The sequence below is a fragment of the Orcinus orca genome, unplaced genomic scaffold, assembly GCF_937001465.1.
Source record: "Orcinus orca unplaced genomic scaffold, mOrcOrc1.1 scaffold_134, whole genome shotgun sequence".
Taxonomy (NCBI): domain Eukaryota; kingdom Metazoa; phylum Chordata; class Mammalia; order Artiodactyla; family Delphinidae; genus Orcinus; species Orcinus orca.
The window spans coordinates 139,696-160,670 of NW_026044033.1; the positions used below are offsets into that span (position 1 = coordinate 139,696).

At 43.8% G+C, this 20,975-nt stretch overlaps 1 long non-coding RNA gene across 3 annotated transcripts in view; it reads right to left on the bottom strand.

Moving 5' to 3' along the window:
• Positions 1-20,975, bottom strand: part of LOC125963358 (uncharacterized) — a 437,328-nt gene that overhangs the window by 21,172 nt on the left and 395,181 nt on the right. Inside the window, exon 3 of one of the 3 annotated variants that reach the window (XR_007475219.1) lies at positions 2,431-2,492. The exons of 1 other annotated variant lie outside the window; for it this stretch is intronic. This is a non-coding gene — a long non-coding RNA (uncharacterized LOC125963358). Of the gene's footprint in view, positions 1-2,430; positions 2,493-10,327; positions 10,390-20,975 lie in introns of those variants that run through there. One more of the 3 variants, XR_007475220.1, reaches the window with a different exon arrangement.

Consider the following 20,975-nt stretch of genomic DNA (forward strand, 5'->3'; position numbering starts at 1 on the left):
ATCTTATGATGTTTCCTTTTCTGTGTGACTTATTTCAGTTAGAATCATCATACCTGAATCCACTCATTATGCTGCTACGGGCCTGTTGACATAGATTTCATTGCTGAGTGATATTGCATTGTACGTAAGTACCACAACTTCTTTATCCATTTTTCACTTTCTGCGATATTGAACTTGTACTGTAAATGAGGTTCTTGTAAACAGAGCCGTCCCAAACTTTGGGGTGGCTGTGTCTTTTTGATTTTCATTTCTCAAAGCTATAGGACAATAAGTGGAAGTGCCCTAGGCTCTGTTTCTTTGTTTTTTAGATGTTTCAGGAAACACCATACACTTCTCCTGAGTGGCTGTTGGCAATTTACATCCCGCCCATCAGCATAACAAGGCTGCCAGTTCTCCATGGCCTGTCCTGCCTTTCTGGATTTTACACTTTTTTCAGATGGCCCTTTTGACCGGGGGGAAGTGAGACTTCATTGTAGTGCAGATTTCCTTTGCAAGCTTGCTTGGTTGGCCAAAAAGGGCGTATACGTTTTTTCCTGAATAGATTCAGGAAAAAACGCATACGCCCTTTTTGGCCAAGTGCATCATTGTCGACGTTCTGCCTCTTTTCCTATGCTTTAAATGCAATTCCAGTCTACCTGCTGAAATCGGTTTCCTGCAATTCTGCCCCGCTTTCAAGTCCTCTTGGCAGCCTTACTTCAGTATATTTTTGGACGATAGCTGTCATTTATAACTCTGCAGGTCTGTGAATTACAGTGCCCCTGAGCTCCTTTCTTCAACTCGCTTTCTTGTGAGCTGGCCACAACACCGCAGGATTGCTTCAGGCCCTAATCTGGTTCCGGCACGGCACGCTGAGCCTTTGGTTAATTGCTCTTCCTGGTGGGAAATGAGAGTTAAATTTGCCAGTCCAGACACCTCCAGCTGGTCTCTCATTGGTTCTCCCTATTCCTGTTCATCTTCCGCGGAAATTGCAAACTTGGCCAAACAGGAGGTTAAAGGCACTGACTCTCCAAGTCGGGAGAGTGTTAGTAAAGCGTCTGGAATGTTGCACCCGAGTACCAGGGGACGAAAACTGAGACATATTGGAACACGTCTCCCGATCACATGGTTGATCATACTCTGGGTTCCACATGCATGTTTGAGCTGAAGGAAGAATCCCTTAAACCTGGAGAGTTGAGACCCGTGGAATGGGTACCATGCAATATGACTTCAAAGGGTCTTCATTTGCTCACCGAACCTCTGCAATCCTATCACTTCTGCGTTTATGCCCCTGTACACATGCTTGATTCTCTTTCGGAGACATAGCAATCCATAGGTTTTAAGATACTTACTAGTCAGGTACATTCTTAGGCGTTTAATATGGGGTGTTGAGTCCATTTCGTTGAGCAAGAAGTAGTTCTTGTCTATTCCATATTTGGCTTAAGGAACTTTACCTGTGCTCATTTCAATCTCTGGTTTTATGCAGCACCCCAACTCACCTTTCCCCTTAAGCAAGCATAAGTTGGTTTTCTTAATTTGAGAACCTCTTCTGTTTTGTAATCCAGTTCCTATGTAGCCAAGTTTACATTCCGTGTATTAGTGATATCTTATGATGTTTCTTTTTCTGTGTGACTTATTTCAGTTAGAATCATCATACCTGAATCCACTCATTATGCTGCTATGGGCCTGATGACATAGATTTCATTGCTGAGTGATATTGCATTGTACGTAAGTACCACAACTTCTTTATCCATTTTTCACTTTCTGCGATATTGAACTTGTACCATAAATGAGGTTCTTGTAAACAGAGCCATCCCAAAGTTTGGGGTGGCTGTGTCTTTTTGATTTTCATTTCCCTAAGCTATAGGACCATAAGTGGAAGTGCCCTAGGCTCTGTTTCTCTGTTTTTTAGATGTTTCAGGAAACACCATACACTTCTCCTGAGTGGCTGTTGGCAATTTACATCCCACCCATCAGCATAACAAGGCTCCCAGTTCTCCATGGCCTGTCCTGCCTTTCTGGATTTTACACTTTTTTCAGATGGCCCTTTTGACCGGGGGGAAGTGAGACTTCATTGTAGTGCAGATATCCTTTCCAAGCTTGCTTGGTTGACCAAAAGGCGCGTATGCGTTTTTTCCTGAATATATTCAGGAAAAAACGCATACGCCCTTTTTGGCCAAGTGCATGATTGTGGACGTTCTGCCTCTTTTCCTATGCTTTAAATGCAATTCCAGTCTACCTCCTGAAATCGGTTTCCTGCAATTCTGCCCCACTTTCAAATCCTCTTGGCAGCCTTACTTCAGTATATTTTTGGATGATAGCTGTCATTTATAATTCTGCACGTTTGTGAATTACAGTGCCCCTGAGCTCCTTTCTTCAACTCGCTTTCTTGTGAGCTGGCCGCAACACCGCAGGATTGCTTCAGGCCCTAATCTGGTTCTGGCACGGCACGCTGAGCCTTTGGTTAATTCCTCTTCCTGGTGGGAAATGAGAGTTAAATTTGCCCGTCCAGACACCTCCAGCCAAGTCTCTCATTGGTTCTCCCTATTCCTGTTCATCTTCCGTGGAAATTGCAAACTGGGCCAAACAGGAGGTTAAAGGCACTGACTCTCCAAGTCGGGAGAGTGTTAGTAAAGCGTCTGGAATGTTGCACCCGAGTACCAGGGGACGAAAACTGAGACATATTGGAACACGTCTCCCGATCACATGGTTGATCATACTCTGGGTTCCACATGCATGTTTTAGCTGAAGGAAGAATCCCTTAAACCTGGAGAGTTGAGACCCGTGGAATGGGTACCATGCAATATGACTTCAAAGGGCCTTCATTTGCTCACTGAACCTCTGCAATCCTATCACTGCTGCGTTTATGCCCCTGTACACATGCTTGATTCTCTTTCGGAGACATAGCAATCCATAGGTTTAAAGATACTTACTAGTCAGGTACATTCTTAGGCATTTAAATGGGGTGTTGAGTCCATTTCGTTGAGCAAGGAGTAGCTCTTGTCTATTACATATTTGGCTTAAGGAACTTTATCTGTGCTCATTTCAATCTCTGGTTTTATGCAGCACCCCAACTCACCTTTCCCCTTAAGCAAGCATAAGTTGGTTTTCTAAATTTGAGACCCTGTTCTGTTTTGTAATTCAGTTCCTGTGTAGCCAAGTTTACATTCCGTGTATTAGTGATATCTTATGATGTTTCTTTTTCTGTGTGACTTATTTCAGTTAGAATCATCATACCTGAATCCACTCATTATGCTGCCACGGGCCTGATGACATAGATTTCATTGCTGAGTGATATTGCATTGTACGTAAGTACCACAACTTCTTTATCCATTTTTCACTTTCTGCGATATTGAACGTGTACCGTAAACGAGGCTCTTGTAAACAGAGCCGTCCCAAACGTTGGGGTGGCTGTGTCTTTTTGATTTTAATTTCCCTAATCTATAAGACCATAAGTGGAAGTGCCCTAGGCTCTGTTGCTTGGTTTCTTAGATGTTTCAGGAAACACCATACACTTCTCCGGAGTGGCTGTTGGCAATTTACATCCCGCCCATCAGCAAAACAAGGCTCCCAGTTCTCCATGGCCTGTCCTGCCTTTCTGGATTTTACACTTTTTTCAGATGGCCCTTTTGACAGGGGGGAAGTGAGACTTCTTTGTAGTGCAGATTTCCTTTGCAAGCTTGCTTGGTTGGCCAAAAAGGGCGTATGCGTTTTTTCCTGAATATATGCAGGAAAAAACGCATACGCCCTTTTTGGCCAAGTGCATGATTGTGGACGTTCTGCCTCTTTTCCTATGCTTTAAATGCAATTCCAGCCTACCTCCTGAAATCGGTATTCTGCCCCGCTTTCAAGTCCCTCTTGGCAGGCCTTACTTCAGTATATTTTTGGACGATAGCTGTCATTTATAACTCTGCAGGTTTGTGAATTACAGTGCCCCTGAGCTCCTTTCTTCAACTCGCTTTCTTGTGAGCTGGCCGCAACACCGCAGGATTGCTTCAGGCCCTAATCTGGTTCCGGCACGGCACGCTGAGCCTTTGGTTAATTCCTCTTCCTGGTGGGAAATGAGAGTAAATTTGCCCGTCCACACACCTCCAGCTAGTCTCTAATTGGTTCTACCTATTCCTCTTCATCTTCCGCAGAAATTGCAAACTTGGCCAAAGAGGAGGTTAAAGGCACTGACTCTCCAAGTCGGGAGAGTGTTAGTAAAGCGTCTGGAATATTACACCCGAGTACCAGGGGACGAAAACTGAGACATATTGGAACACATCTCCCGATCACATGGTTTGATCATACTCTGGGTTCCACATGCATGTTTTAGCTGAAGGAAGAATCCCTTAAACCTGGAGAGTTGAGACCCGTGGAATGGGTACCATGAAATATGACTTCAAAGGGTCTTCATTTGCTCACCGAACCTCTCCAATCCTATCACTGCTGCTTTTATGCCCCTGTACACACGCTTGATTCTCTTTCAGAGACATAGCCATCTATAGGTTTTAAGATACTTACTCGTCAGGTACATTCTTAGGCATTTAATATGGGGTGTTGAGTCCATTTGGTTGAGCAAGCAGTAGCTCTTCTCTATTACATATTTGGCTTAAGGAACTTTATCTGTGCTCATTTCAGTCTCTGGTTTCATGCAGCACCCCAACTCACCTTTCCCCTTAAGCAAGCATAAGTTGGTTTTCTACATTTGAGACCCTGTTCTGTTTTGTAATCCAGTTCCTGTGTAGCCAAGTTTACATTCCATGTGTTAGTGATATCTTATGATGTTTCCTTTTCTGTGTGACTTATTTCAGTTAGAATCATCATACCTGAATCCACTCATTATGCTGCTACGGGCCTGTTGACATAGATTTCATTGCTGAGTGATATTGCATTGTACGTAAGTACCACAACTTCTTTATCAATTTTTCACTTTCTGCGATATTGAACTTGTACTGTAAATGAGGTTCTTGTAAACAGAGCCGTCCCAAACTTTGGGGTGGCTGTGTCTTTTTGATTTTCATTTCCCTAAGCTATAGGGACAATAAGTGGAAGTGCCCTAGGCTCTGTTTCTTTGTTTTTTAGATGTTTCAGGAAACACCATACACTTCTCCTGAGTGGCTGTTGGCAATTTACATCCCGCCCATCAGCATAACAAGGCTGCCAGTTCTCCATGGCCTGTCCTGCCTTTCTGGATTTTACACTTTTTTCAGATGGCCCTTTTGACCGGGGGGGAAGTGAGACTTCATTGTAGTGCAGATTTTCCTTTGCAAGCTTGCTTGGTTGGCCAAAAAGGGCGTATACGTTTTTTCCTGAATATATTCAGGAAAAAACGCATACGCCCTTTTTGGCCAAGTGCATCATTGTCGACGTTCTGCCTCTTTTCCTATGCTTTAAATGCAATTCCAGCCTACCTCCTGAAATCGGTTTTCCTGCAATTCTGCCCCACTTTCAAGTCCTCTTGGCAGCCTTACTTCAGTATATTTTTTGGATGATAGCTGTCATTTATAATTCTGCACGTTTGTGAATTACAGTGCCCCTGAGCTCCTTTCTTCAACTCGCTTTCTTGTGAGCTGGCCGCAACACCGCAGGATTGCTTCAGGCCCTAATCTGGTTTCTGGCACGGCACGCTGAGCCTTTGGTTAATTCCTCTTCCTGGTGGGAAATGAGAGTTAAATTTGCCCGTCCAGACACCTCCAGCTAGTCTCTCATTGGTTCTCCCTATTCCTGTTCATCTTCCGTGGAAATTGCAAACTGGGCCAAACAGGAGGTTAAAGGCACTGACTCTCCAAGTCGGGAGAGTGTTAGTAAAGTGTCTGGAATGTTGCACCCGAGTACCAGGGGACGAAAACTGAGACATATTGGAACACGTCTCCCGATCACATGGTTGATCATACTCTGGGTTCCACACGCATGTTTTAGCTGAAGGAAGAATCCCTTAAACCTGGAGAGTTGAGACCCGTGGAATGGGTACCATGCAATATGACTTCAAAGGGTCTTCATTTGCTCACTGAACCTCTGCAATCCTATCACTGCTGCGTTTATGCCCCTGTACACATGCTTGATTCTCTTTCGGAGACATAGCAATCCATAGGTTTTAAGATACTTACTAGTCAGGTACATTCTTAGGCATTTAAATGGGGTGTTGAGTCCATTTCGTTGAGCAAGGAGTAGCTCTTGTCTATTCCATATTTGGCTTAAGGAACTTTATCTGTGCTCATTTCAATCTCTGGTTTTATGCAGCACCCCAACTCACCTTTCCCCTTAAGCAAGCATAAGTTGGTTTTCTAAATTTGAGACCCTGTTCTGTTTTGTAATTCAGTTCCTGTGTAGCCAAGTTTACATTCCGTGTATTAGTGATATCTTATGATGTTTCTTTTTCTGTGTGACTTATTTCAGTTAGAATCATCATACCTGAATCCACTCATTATGCTGCCACGGGCCTGATGACATAGATTTCATTGCTGAGTGATATTGCATTGTACGTAAGTACCACAACTTCTTTATCCATTTTTCACTTTCTGCGATATTGAACGTGTACCGTAAACGAGGCTCTTGTAAACAGAGCCGTCCCAAACGTTGGGGTGGCTGTGTCTTTTTGATTTTAATTTCCCTAATCTATAGGACCATAAGTGGAAGTGCCCTAGGCTCTGTTGCTTGGTTTCTTAGATGTTTCAGGAAACACCATACACTTCTCCGGAGTGGCTGTTGGCAATTTACATTCTGCCCATCAGCAAAACAAGGCTCCCAGTTCTCCATGGCCTGTCCTGCCTTTCTGGATTTTACACTTTTTTCAGATGGCCCTTTTGACAGGGGGGAAGTGAGACTTCTTTGTAGTGCAGATTTCCTTTGCAAGCTTGCTTGGTTGGCCAAAAAGTGCGTATGCGTTTTTTCCTGAATATATGCAGGAAAAAACGCATACGCACTTTTTGGCCAAGTGCATGATTGTGGACGTTCTGCCTCTTTTCCTATGCTTTAAATGCAATTCCAGTCAACCTCCTGAAATCGGTTTCCTGCAATTCTGCCCCGCTTTCAAGTCCTCTTGGCAGCCTTACTTCAGTATATTTTTGGACGATAGCTGTCATTTATAACTCTGCAGGTTTGTGAATTACAGTGCCCCTGAGCTCCTTTCTTCAACTCGCTTTCTTGTGAGCTGGCCGCAACACCGCAGGATTGCTTCAGGCCCTAATCTGGTTCCGGCACGGCACGCTGAGCCTTTGGTTAATTCCTCTTCCTGGTGGGAAATGAGAGTTAAATTTGCCCGTCCACACAGCTCCAGCTAGTCTCTAATTGGTTCTACCTATTCCTCTTCATCTTCCGCAGAAATTGCAAACTTGGCCAAAGAGGAGGTTAAAGGCACTGACTCTCCAAGTCGGGAGAGTGTTAGTAAAGCGTCTGGAATATTACACCCGAGTACCAGGGGACGAAACTGAGACATATTGGAACACATCTCCCGATCACATGGTTGATCATACTCTGGGTTCCACATGCATGTTTTAGCTGAAGGAAGAATCCCTTAAACCTGGAGAGTTGAGACCCGTGGAATGGGTACCATGAAATATGACTTCAAAGGGTCTTCATTTGCTCACCGAACCTCTCCAATCCTATCACTGCTGCTTTTATGCCCTGTACACACGCTTGATTCTCTTTCAGAGACATAGCCATCTATAGGTTTTAAGATACTTACTCGTCAGATACATTCTTAGGCATTTAATATGGGGTGTTGAGTCCATTTGGTTGAGCAAGCAGTAGCTCTTCTCTATTACATATTTGGCTTAAGGAACTTTATCTGTGCTCATTTCAGTCTCTGGTTTCATGCAGCACCCCAACTCACCTTTCCCCTTAAGCAAGCATAAGTTGGTTTTCTACATTTGAGACCCTGTTCTGTTTTGTAATCCAGTTCCTGTGTAGCCAAGTTTACATTCCATGTGTTAGTGATATCTTATGATGTTTCCTTTTCTGTGTGACTTATTTCAGTTAGAATCATCATACCTGAATCCACTCATTATGCTGCTACGGGCCTGTTGACATAGATTTCATTGCTGAGTGATATTGCATTGTACGTAAGTACCACAACTTCTTTATCCATTTTTCACTTTCTGCGATATTGAACTTGTACTGTAAATGAGGTTCTTGTAAACAGAGCCATCCCAAACTTTGGGGTGGCTGTGTCTTTTTGATTTTAATTTCCCTAAGCTATAGGACAATAAGTGGAAGTGCCCTAGGCTCTGTTTCTTTGTTTTTTAGATGTTTCAGGAAACACCATACACTTCTCCTAAGTGGCTTTTGGCAATTTACATCCCACCCATCAGCATAACAAGGCTGCCAGTTCTCCATGGCCTGTCCTGCCTTTCTGGATTTTACACTTTTTTCAGATGGCCCTTTTGACCGGGGGGAAGTGAGACTTCATTGTAGTGCAGATTTCCTTTGCAAGCTTGCTTGGTTGGCCAAAAAGGCCGTATACGTTTTTTCCTGAATAGATTCAGGAAAAAACGCATACGGCCTTTTTGGCCAAGTGCATCATTGTCGACGTTCTGCCTCTTTTCCTATGCTTTAAATGCAATTCCAGTCTACCTGCTGAAATCGGTTTCCTGCAATTCTGCCCCGCTTTCAAGTCCTCTTGGCAGCCTTACTTCAGTATATTTTTGGACGATAGCTGTCATTTATAACTCTGCAGGTCTGTGAATTACAGTGCCCCTGAGCTCCTTTCTTCAACTCGCTTTCTTGTGAGCTGGCCACAACACCGCAGGAATGCTTCAGGCCTTAATCTGGTTCCGGCACGGCACACTGAGCCTTTGGTTAATTCCTCTTCCTGGTGGGAAATGAGAGTTAAATTTGCCAGTCCAGACACCTCCAGCTGGTCTCTCATTGGTTCTCCCTATTCCTGTTCATCTTCTGCGGAAATTGCAAACTGGGCCAAACAGGAGGTTAAAGGCACTGACTCTCCAAGTCGGGAGAGTGTTAGTAAAGCGTCTGGAATGTTGCACCCGAGTACCAGGGGACGAAAACTGAGACATATTGGAACACGTCTCCCGATCACATGGTTGATCATACTCTGGGTTCCACATGCATGTTTGAGCTGAAGGAAGAATCCCTTAAACCTGGAGAGTAGAGACCCGTGGAATGGGTACCATGCAATATGACTTGAAAGGATCTTCATTTGCTCACCGAACCTCTGCAATCCTATCACTGCTGCGTTTATGCCCCTGTACACATGCTTGATTCTCTTTCGGAGACATAGCAATCCATAGGTTTTAAGATACTTACTAGTCAGGTACATTCTTAGGCGTTTAATATGGGGTGTTGAGTCCATTTCGTTGAGCAAGAAGTAGTTCTTGTCTATTCCATATTTGGCTTAAGGAACTTTACCTGTGCTCATTTCAATCTCTGGTTTTATGCAGCACCCCAACTCACCTTTCCCCTTAAGCAAGCATAAGTTGGTTTTCTTAATTTGAGAACCTCTTCTGTTTTGTAATCCAGTTCCTATGTAGCCAAGTTTACATTCCGTGTATTAGTGATATCTTATGATGTTTCTTTTTCTGTGTGACTTATTTCAGTTAGAATCATCATACCTGAATCCACTCATTATGCTGCTATGGGCCTGATGACATAGATTTCATTGCTGAGTGATATTGCATTGTACGTAAGTACCACAACTTCTTTATCCATTTTTCACTTTCTGCGATATTGAACTTGTACTGTAAATGAGGTTCTTGTAAACAGAGCCGTCCCAAAGTTTGGGGTGGCTGTGTCTTTTTGATTTTCATTTCCCTAAGCTATAGGACCATAAGTGGAAGTGCCCTAGGCTCTGTTTCTCTGTTTTTTAGATGTTTCAGGAAACACCATACACTTCTCCTGAGTGGCTGTTGGCAATTTACATCCCACCCATCAGCATAACAAGGCTCCCAGTTCTCCATGGCCTGTCCTGCCTTTCTGGATTTTACACTTTTTTCAGATGGCCCTTTTGACCGGGGGGAAGTGAGACTTCATTGTAGTGCAGATATCCTTTCCAAGCTTGCTTGGTTGACCAAAAGGCGCGTATGCGTTTTTTCCTGAATATATTCAGGAAAAAACGCATACGCCCTTTTTGGCCAAGTGCATGATTGTGGACGTTCTGCCTCTTTTCCTATGCTTTAAATGCAATTCCAGTCTACCTCCTGAAATCGGTTTCCTGCAATTCTGCCCCACTTTCAAATCCTCTTGGCAGCCTTACTTCAGTATATTTTTGGATGATAGCTGTCATTTATAATTCTGCACGTTTGTGAATTACAGTGCCCCTGAGCTCCTTTCTTCAACTCGCTTTCTTGTGAGCTGGCCGCAACACCGCAGGATTGCTTCAGGCCCTAATCTGGTTCTGGCACGGCACGCTGAGCCTTTGGTTAATTCCTCTTCCTGGTGGGAAATGAGAGTTAAATTTGCCCGTCCAGACACCTCCAGCCAAGTCTCTCATTGGTTCTCCCTATTCCTGTTCATCTTCCGTGGAAATTGCAAACTGGGCCAAACAGGAGGTTAAAGGCACTGACTCTCCAAGTCGGGAGAGTGTTAGTAAAGCGTCTGGAATGTTGCACCCGAGTACCAGGGGACGAAAACTGAGACATATTGGAACACGTCTCCCGATCACATGGTTGATCATACTCTGGGTTCCACATGCATGTTTTAGCTGAAGGAAGAATCCCTTAAACCTGGAGAGTTGAGACCCGTGGAATGGGTACCATGCAATATGACTTCAAAGGGCCTTCATTTGCTCACTGAACCTCTGCAATCCTATCACTGCTGCGTTTATGCCCCTGTACACATGCTTGATTCTCTTTCGGAGACATAGCAATCCATAGGTTTAAAGATACTTACTAGTCAGGTACATTCTTAGGCATTTAAATGGGGTGTTGAGTCCATTTCGTTGAGCAAGGAGTAGCTCTTGTCTATTACATATTTGGCTTAAGGAACTTTATCTGTGCTCATTTCAATCTCTGGTTTTATGCAGCACCCCAACTCACCTTTCCCCTTAAGCAAGCATAAGTTGGTTTTCTAAATTTGAGACCCTGTTCTGTTTTGTAATTCAGTTCCTGTGTAGCCAAGTTTACATTCCGTGTATTAGTGATATCTTATGATGTTTCTTTTTCTGTGTGACTTATTTCAGTTAGAATCATCATACCTGAATCCACTCATTATGCTGCCACGGGCCTGATGACATAGATTTCATTGCTGAGTGATATTGCATTGTACGTAAGTACCACAACTTCTTTATCCATTTTTCACTTTCTGCGATATTGAACGTGTACCGTAAACGAGGCTCTTGTAAACAGAGCCGTCCCAAACGTTGGGGTGGCTGTGTCTTTTTGATTTTAATTTCCCTAATCTATAAGACCATAAGTGGAAGTGCCCTAGGCTCTGTTGCTTGGTTTCTTAGATGTTTCAGGAAACACCATACACTTCTCCGGAGTGGCTGTTGGCAATTTACATCCCGCCCATCAGCAAAACAAGGCTCCCAGTTCTCCATGGCCTGTCCTGCCTTTCTGGATTTTACACTTTTTTCAGATGGCCCTTTTGACAGGGGGGAAGTGAGACTTCTTTGTAGTGCAGATTTCCTTTGCAAGCTTGCTTGGTTGGCCAAAAAGGGCGTATGCGTTTTTTCCTGAATATATGCAGGAAAAAACGCATACGCCCTTTTTGGCCAAGTGCATGATTGTGGACGTTCTGCCTCTTTTCCTATGCTTTAAATGCAATTCCAGCCTACCTCCTGAAATCGGTTTCCTGCAATTCTGCCCCGCTTTCAAGTCCTCTTGGCAGCCTTACTTCAGTATATTTTTGGACGATAGCTGTCATTTATAACTCTGCAGGTTTGTGAATTACAGTGCCCCTGAGCTCCTTTCTTCAACTCGCTTTCTTGTGAGCTGGCCGCAACACCGCAGGATTGCTTCAGGCCCTAATCTGGTTCCGGCACGGCACGCTGAGCCTTTGGTTAATTCCTCTTCCTGGTGGGAAATGAGAGTTAAATTTGCCCGTCCACACACCTCCAGCTAGTCTCTAATTGGTTCTACCTATTCCTCTTCATCTTCCGCAGAAATTGCAAACTTGGCCAAAGAGGAGGTTAAAGGCACTGACTCTCCAAGTCGGGAGAGTGTTAGTAAAGCGTCTGGAATATTACACCCGAGTACCAGGGGACGAAAACTGAGACATATTGGAACACATCTCCCGATCACATGGTTGATCATACTCTGGGTTCCACATGCATGTTTTAGCTGAAGGAAGAATCCCTTAAACCTGGAGAGTTGAGACCCGTGGAATGGGTACCATGAAATATGACTTCAAAGGGTCTTCATTTGCTCACCGAACCTCTCCAATCCTATCACTGCTGCTTTTATGCCCCTGTACACACGCTTGATTCTCTTTCAGAGACATAGCCATCTATAGGTTTTAAGATACTTACTCGTCAGGTACATTCTTAGGCATTTAATATGGGGTGTTGAGTCCATTTGGTTGAGCAAGCAGTAGCTCTTCTCTATTACATATTTGGCTTAAGGAACTTTATCTGTGCTCATTTCAGTCTCTGGTTTCATGCAGCACCCCAACTCACCTTTCCCCTTAAGCAAGCATAAGTTGGTTTTCTACATTTGAGACCCTGTTCTGTTTTGTAATCCAGTTCCTGTGTAGCCAAGTTTACATTCCATGTGTTAGTGATATCTTATGATGTTTCCTTTTCTGTGTGACTTATTTCAGTTAGAATCATCATACCTGAATCCACTCATTATGCTGCTACGGGCCTGTTGACATAGATTTCATTGCTGAGTGATATTGCATTGTACGTAAGTACCACAACTTCTTTATCAATTTTTCACTTTCTGCGATATTGAACTTGTACTGTAAATGAGGTTCTTGTAAACAGAGCCGTCCCAAACTTTGGGGTGGCTGTGTCTTTTTGATTTTCATTTCCCTAAGCTATAGGACAATAAGTGGAAGTGCCCTAGGCTCTGTTTCTTTGTTTTTTAGATGTTTCAGGAAACACCATACACTTCTCCTGAGTGGCTGTTGGCAATTTACATCCCGCCCATCAGCATAACAAGGCTGCCAGTTCTCCATGGCCTGTCCTGCCTTTCTGGATTTTACACTTTTTTCAGATGGCCCTTTTGACCGGGGGGAAGTGAGACTTCATTGTAGTGCAGATTTCCTTTGCAAGCTTGCTTGGTTGGCCAAAAAGGGCGTATACGTTTTTTCCTGAATATATTCAGGAAAAAACGCATACGCCCTTTTTGGCCAAGTGCATCATTGTCGACGTTCTGCCTCTTTTCCTATGCTTTAAATGCAATTCCAGCCTACCTCCTGAAATCGGTTTCCTGCAATTCTGCCCCACTTTCAAGTCCTCTTGGCAGCCTTACTTCAGTATATTTTTGGATGATAGCTGTCATTTATAATTCTGCACGTTTGTGAATTACAGTGCCCCTGAGCTCCTTTCTTCAACTCGCTTTCTTGTGAGCTGGCCGCAACACCGCAGGATTGCTTCAGGCCCTAATCTGGTTCTGGCACGGCACGCTGAGCCTTTGGTTAATTCCTCTTCCTGGTGGGAAATGAGAGTTAAATTTGCCCGTCCAGACACCTCCAGCTAGTCTCTCATTGGTTCTCCCTATTCCTGTTCATCTTCCGTGGAAATTGCAAACTGGGCCAAACAGGAGGTTAAAGGCACTGACTCTCCAAGTCGGGAGAGTGTTAGTAAAGTGTCTGGAATGTTGCACCCGAGTACCAGGGGACGAAAACTGAGACATATTGGAACACGTCTCCCGATCACATGGTTGATCATACTCTGGGTTCCACACGCATGTTTTAGCTGAAGGAAGAATCCCTTAAACCTGGAGAGTTGAGACCCGTGGAATGGGTACCATGCAATATGACTTCAAAGGGTCTTCATTTGCTCACTGAACCTCTGCAATCCTATCACTGCTGCGTTTATGCCCCTGTACACATGCTTGATTCTCTTTCGGAGACATAGCAATCCATAGGTTTTAAGATACTTACTAGTCAGGTACATTCTTAGGCATTTAAATGGGGTGTTGAGTCCATTTCGTTGAGCAAGGAGTAGCTCTTGTCTATTCCATATTTGGCTTAAGGAACTTTATCTGTGCTCATTTCAATCTCTGGTTTTATGCAGCACCCCAACTCACCTTTCCCCTTAAGCAAGCATAAGTTGGTTTTCTAAATTTGAGACCCTGTTCTGTTTTGTAATTCAGTTCCTGTGTAGCCAAGTTTACATTCCGTGTATTAGTGATATCTTATGATGTTTCTTTTTCTGTGTGACTTATTTCAGTTAGAATCATCATACCTGAATCCACTCATTATGCTGCCACGGGCCTGATGACATAGATTTCATTGCTGAGTGATATTGCATTGTACGTAAGTACCACAACTTCTTTATCCATTTTTCACTTTCTGCGATATTGAACGTGTACCGTAAACGAGGCTCTTGTAAACAGAGCCGTCCCAAACGTTGGGGTGGCTGTGTCTTTTTGATTTTAATTTCCCTAATCTATAGGACCATAAGTGGAAGTGCCCTAGGCTCTGTTGCTTGGTTTCTTAGATGTTTCAGGAAACACCATACACTTCTCCGGAGTGGCTGTTGGCAATTTACATTCTGCCCATCAGCAAAACAAGGCTCCCAGTTCTCCATGGCCTGTCCTGCCTTTCTGGATTTTACACTTTTTTCAGATGGCCCTTTTGACAGGGGGGAAGTGAGACTTCTTTGTAGTGCAGATTTCCTTTGCAAGCTTGCTTGGTTGGCCAAAAAGTGCGTATGCGTTTTTTCCTGAATATATGCAGGAAAAAACGCATACGCACTTTTTGGCCAAGTGCATGATTGTGGACGTTCTGCCTCTTTTCCTATGCTTTAAATGCAATTCCAGTCAACCTCCTGAAATCGGTTTCCTGCAATTCTGCCCCGCTTTCAAGTCCTCTTGGCAGCCTTACTTCAGTATATTTTTGGACGATAGCTGTCATTTATAACTCTGCAGGTTTGTGAATTACAGTGCCCCTGAGCTCCTTTCTTCAACTCGCTTTCTTGTGAGCTGGCCGCAACACCGCAGGATTGCTTCAGGCCCTAATCTGGTTCCGGCACGGCACGCTGAGCCTTTGGTTAATTCCTCTTCCTGGTGGGAAATGAGAGTTAAATTTGCCCGTCCACACAGCTCCAGCTAGTCTCTAATTGGTTCTACCTATTCCTCTTCATCTTCCGCAGAAATTGCAAACTTGGCCAAAGAGGAGGTTAAAGGCACTGACTCTCCAAGTCGGGAGAGTGTTAGTAAAGCGTCTGGAATATTACACCCGAGTACCAGGGGACGAAAACTGAGACATATTGGAACACATCTCCCGATCACATGGTTGATCATACTCTGGGTTCCACATGCATGTTTTAGCTGAAGGAAGAATCCCTTAAACCTGGAGAGTTGAGACCCGTGGAATGGGTACCATGAAATATGACTTCAAAGGGTCTTCATTTGCTCACCGAACCTCTCCAATCCTATCACTGCTGCTTTTATGCCCCTGTACACACGCTTGATTCTCTTTCAGAGACATAGCCATCTATAGGTTTTAAGATACTTACTCGTCAGATACATTCTTAGGCATTTAATATGGGGTGTTGAGTCCATTTGGTTGAGCAAGCAGTAGCTCTTCTCTATTACATATTTGGCTTAAGGAACTTTATCTGTGCTCATTTCAGTCTCTGGTTTCATGCAGCACCCCAACTCACCTTTCCCCTTAAGCAAGCATAAGTTGGTTTTCTACATTTGAGACCCTGTTCTGTTTTGTAATCCAGTTCCTGTGTAGCCAAGTTTACATTCCATGTGTTAGTGATATCTTATGATGTTTCCTTTTCTGTGTGACTTATTTCAGTTAGAATCATCATACCTGAATCCACTCATTATGCTGCTACGGGCCTGTTGACATAGATTTCATTGCTGAGTGATATTGCATTGTACGTAAGTACCACAACTTCTTTATCCATTTTTCACTTTCTGCGATATTGAACTTGTACTGTAAATGAGGTTCTTGTAAACAGAGCCATCCCAAACTTTGGGGTGGCTGTGTCTTTTTGATTTTAATTTCCCTAAGCTATAGGACAATAAGTGGAAGTGCCCTAGGCTCTGTTTCTTTGTTTTTTAGATGTTTCAGGAAACACCATACACTTCTCCTAAGTGGCTTTTGGCAATTTACATCCCACCCATCAGCATAACAAGGCTGCCAGTTCTCCATGGCCTGTCCTGCCTTTCTGGATTTTACACTTTTTTCAGATGGCCCTTTTGACCGGGGGGAAGTGAGACTTCATTGTAGTGCAGATTTCCTTTGCAAGCTTGCTTGGTTGGCCAAAAAGGCCGTATACGTTTTTTCCTGAATAGATTCAGGAAAAAACGCATACGGCCTTTTTGGCCAAGTGCATCATTGTCGACGTTCTGCCTCTTTTCCTATGCTTTAAATGCAATTCCAGTCTACCTGCTGAAATCGGTTTCCTGCAATTCTGCCCCGCTTTCAAGTCCTCTTGGCAGCCTTACTTCAGTATATTTTTGGACGATAGCTGTCATTTATAACTCTGCAGGTCTGTGAATTACAGTGCCCCTGAGCTCCTTTCTTCAACTCGCTTTCTTGTGAGCTGGCCACAACACCGCAGGAATGCTTCAGGCCTTAATCTGGTTCCGGCACGGCACACTGAGCCTTTGGTTAATTCCTCTTCCTGGTGGGAAATGAGAGTTAAATTTGCCAGTCCAGACACCTCCAGCTGGTCTCTCATTGGTTCTCCCTATTCCTGTTCATCTTCTGCGGAAATTGCAAACTGGGCCAAACAGGAGGTTAAAGGCACTGACTCTCCAAGTCGGGAGAGTGTTAGTAAAGCGTCTGGAATGTTGCACCCGAGTACCAGGGGACGAAAACTGAGACATATTGGAACACGTCTCCCGATCACATGGTTGATCATACTCTGGGTTCCACATGCATGTTTGAGCTGAAGGAAGAATCCCTTAAACCTGGAGAGTAGAGACCCGTGGAATGGGTACCATGCAATATGACTTGAAAGGATCTTCATTTGCTCACCGAACCTCTGCAATCCTATCACTGCTGCGTTTATGCCCCTGTACACATGCTTGATTCTCTTTCGGAGACATAGCAATCCATAGGTTTTAAGATACTTACTAGTCAGGTACATTCTTAGGCGTTTAATATGGGGTGTTGAGTCCATTTCGTTGAGCAAGAAGTAGTTCTTGTCTATTCCATATTTGGCTTAAGGAACTTTACCTGTGCTCATTTCAATCTCTGGTTTTATGCAGCACCCCAACTCACCTTTCCCCTTAAGCAAGCATAAGTTGGTTTTCTTAATTTGAGAACCTCTTCTGTTTTGTAATCCAGTTCCTATGTAGCCAAGTTTACATTCCGTGTATTAGTGATATCTTATGATGTTTCTTTTTCTGTGTGACTTATTTCAGTTAGAATCATCATACCTGAATCCACTCATTATGCTGCTATGGGCCTGATGACATAGATTTCATTGCTGAGTGATATTGCATTGTACGTAAGTACCACAACTTCTTTATCCATTTTTCACTTTCTGCGATATTGAACTTGTACTGTAAATGAGGTTCTTGTAAACAGAGCCGTCCCAAAGTTTGGGGTGGCTGTGTCTTTTTGATTTTCATTTCCCTAAGCTATAGGACCATAAGTGGAAGTGCCCTAGGCTCTGTTTCTCTGTTTTTTAGATGTTTCAGGAAACACCATACACTTCTCCTGAGTGGCTGTTGGCAATTTACATCCCACCCATCAGCATAACAAGGCTCCCAGTTCTCCATGGCCTGTCCTGCCTTTCTGGATTTTACACTTTTTTCAGATGGCCCTTTTGACCGGGGGGAAGTGAGACTTCATTGTAGTGCAGATATCCTTTCCAAGCTTGCTTGGTTGACCAAAAGGCGCGTATGCGTTTTTTCCTGAATATATTCAGGAAAAAACGCATACGCCCTTTTTGGCCAAGTGCATGATTGTGGACGTTCTGCCTCTTTTCCTATGCTTTAAATGCAATTCCAGTCTACCTCCTGAAATCGGTTTCGTGCAATTCTGCCCCACTTTCAAGTCCTCTTGGCAGCCTTACTTCAGTATATTTTTGGACGATAGCTGTCATTTATAATTCTGCACGTTTGTGAATTACAGTGCCCCTGAGCTCCTTTCTTCAACTCGCTTTCTTGTGAGCTGGCCGCAACACCGCAGGATTGCTTCAGGCCCTAATCTGGTTCTGGCACGGCACGCTGAGCCTTTGGTTAATTCCTCTTCCTGGTGGGAAATGAGAGTTAAATTTGCCCGTCCAGACACCTCCAGCTAGTCTCTCATTGGTTCTCCCTATTCCTGTTCATCTTCCGTGGAAATTGCAAACTGGGCCAAACAGGAGGTTAAAGGCACTGACTCTCCAAGTCGGGAGAGTGTTAGTAAAGCGTCTGGAATGTTGCACCCGAGTACCAGGGGACGAAAACTGAGACATATTGGAACACGTCTCCCGATCACATGGTTGATCATACTCTGGGTTCCACACGCATGTTTGAGCTGAAGGAAGAATCCCTTAAACCTGGAGAGTTGAGACCCGTGGAATGGGTACCATGCAATATGTCTTCAAAGGGTCTTCATTTGCTCACTGAACCTCTGCAATCCTATCACTGCTGCGTTTATGCCCCTGTACACATGCTTGATTCTCTTTCGGAGACATAGCAATCCATAGGTTTTAAGATACTTACTAGTCAGGTACATTCTTAGGCATTTAAATGGGGTGTTGAGTCCATTTCGTTGAGCAAGGAGTAGCTCTTGTCTATTCCATATTTGGCTTAAGGAACTTTATCTGTGCTCATTTCAATCTCTGGTTTTATGCAGCACCCCAACTCACCTTTCCCCTTAAGCAAGCATAAGTTGGTTTTCTAAATTTGAGACCCTGTTCTGTTTTGTAATTCAGTTCCTGTGTAGCCAAGTTTACATTCCGTGTATTAGTGATATCTTATGATGTTTCTTTTTCTGTGTGACTTATTTCAGTTAGAATCATCATACCTGAATCCACTCATTATGCTGCCACGGGCCTGATGACATAGATTTCATTGCTGAGTGATATTGCATTGTACGTAAGTACCACAACTTCTTTATCCATTTTTCACTTTCTGCGATATTGAACGTGTACCGTAAACGAGGCTCTTGTAAACAGAGCCGTCCCAAACGTTGGGGTGGCTGTGTCTTTTTTATTTTAATTTCCCTAATCTATAGGACCATAAGTGGAAGTGCCCTAGGCTCTGTTGCTTGGTTTCTTAGATGTTTCAGGAAACACCATACACTTCTCCGGAGTGGCTGTTGGCAATTCACATCCCGCCCATCAGCAAAACAAGGCTCCCAGTTCTCCATGGCCTGTCCTGCCTTTCTGGATTTTACACTTTTTTCAGATGGCCCTTTTGACAGGGGGGAAGTGAGACTTCTTTGTAGTGCAGATTTCCTTTGCAAGCTTGCTTGGTTGGCCAAAAAGGGCGTATGCGTTTTTTCCTGAATATATGCAGGAAAAAACGCATACGCCCTTTTTGGCCAAGTGCATGATTGTGGACGTTCTGCCTCTTTTCCTATGCTTTAAATGCAATTCCAGTCTACCTCCTGAAATCGGTTTCCTGCAATTCTGCCCCGCTTTCAAGTCCTCTTGGCAGCCTTACTTCAGTATATTTTTGGACGATAGCTGTCATTTATAACTCTGCAGGTTTGTGAATTACAGTGCCCCTGAGCTCCTTTCTTCAACTCGCTTTCTTGTGAGCTGGCCGCAACACCGCAGGATTGCTTCAGGCCCTAATCTGGTTCCGGCACGGCACGCTGAGCCTTTGGTTAATTCCTCTTCCTGGTGGGAAATGAGAGTTAAATTTGCCCGTCCACACACCTCCAGCTAGTCTCTAATTGGTTCTACCTATTCCTCTTCATCTTCCGCAGAAATTGCAAACTTGGCCAAAGAGGAGGTTAAAGGCACTGACTCTCCAAGTCGGGAGAGTGTTAGTAAAGCGTCTGGAATATTACACCCGAGTACCAGGGGACGAAAACTGAGACATATTGGAACACATCTCCCGATCACATGGTTGATCATACTCTGGGTTCCACATGCATGTTTTAGCTGAAGGAAGAATCCCTTAAACCTGGAGAGTTGAGACCCGTGGAATGGGTACCATGAAATATGACTTCAAAGGGTCTTCATTTGCTCACCGAACCTCTCCAATCCTATCACTGCTGCTTTTATGCCCCTGTACACACGCTTGATTCTCTTTCAGAGACATAGCCATCTATAGGTTTTAAGATACTTACTCGTCAGGTACATTCTTAGGCATTTAATATGGGGTGTTGAGTCCATTTGGTTGAGCAAGCAGTAGCTCTTCTCTATTACATATTTGGCTTAAGGAACTTTATCTGTGCTCATTTCAGTCTCTGGTTTCATGCAGCACCCCAACTCACCTTTCCCCTTAAGCAAGCATAAGTTGGTTTTCTACATTTGAGACCCTGTTCTGTTTTGTAATCCAGTTCCTGTGTAGCCAAGTTTACATTCCATGTGTTAGTGATATCTTATGATGTTTCCTTTTCTGTGTGACTTATTTCAGTTAGAATCATCATACCTGAATCCACTCATTATGCTGCTACGGGCCTGTTGACATAGATTTCATTGCTGAGTGATATTGCATTGTACGTAAGTACCACAACTTCTTTATCCATTTTTCACTTTCTGCGATATTGAACTTGTACTGTAAATGAGGTTCTTGTAAACAGAGCCGTCCCAAACTTTGGGGTGGCTGTGTCTTTTTGATTTTCATTTCCCTAAGCTATAGGACAATAAGTGGAAGTGCCCAAGGCTCTGTTTCTTTGTTTTTTAGATGTTTCAGGAAACACCATACACTTCTCCTGAGTGGCTGTTGGCAATTTACATCCCGCCCATCAGCATAACAAGGCTGCCAGTTCTCCATGGCCTGTCCTGCCTTTCTGGATTTTACACTTTTTTCAGATGG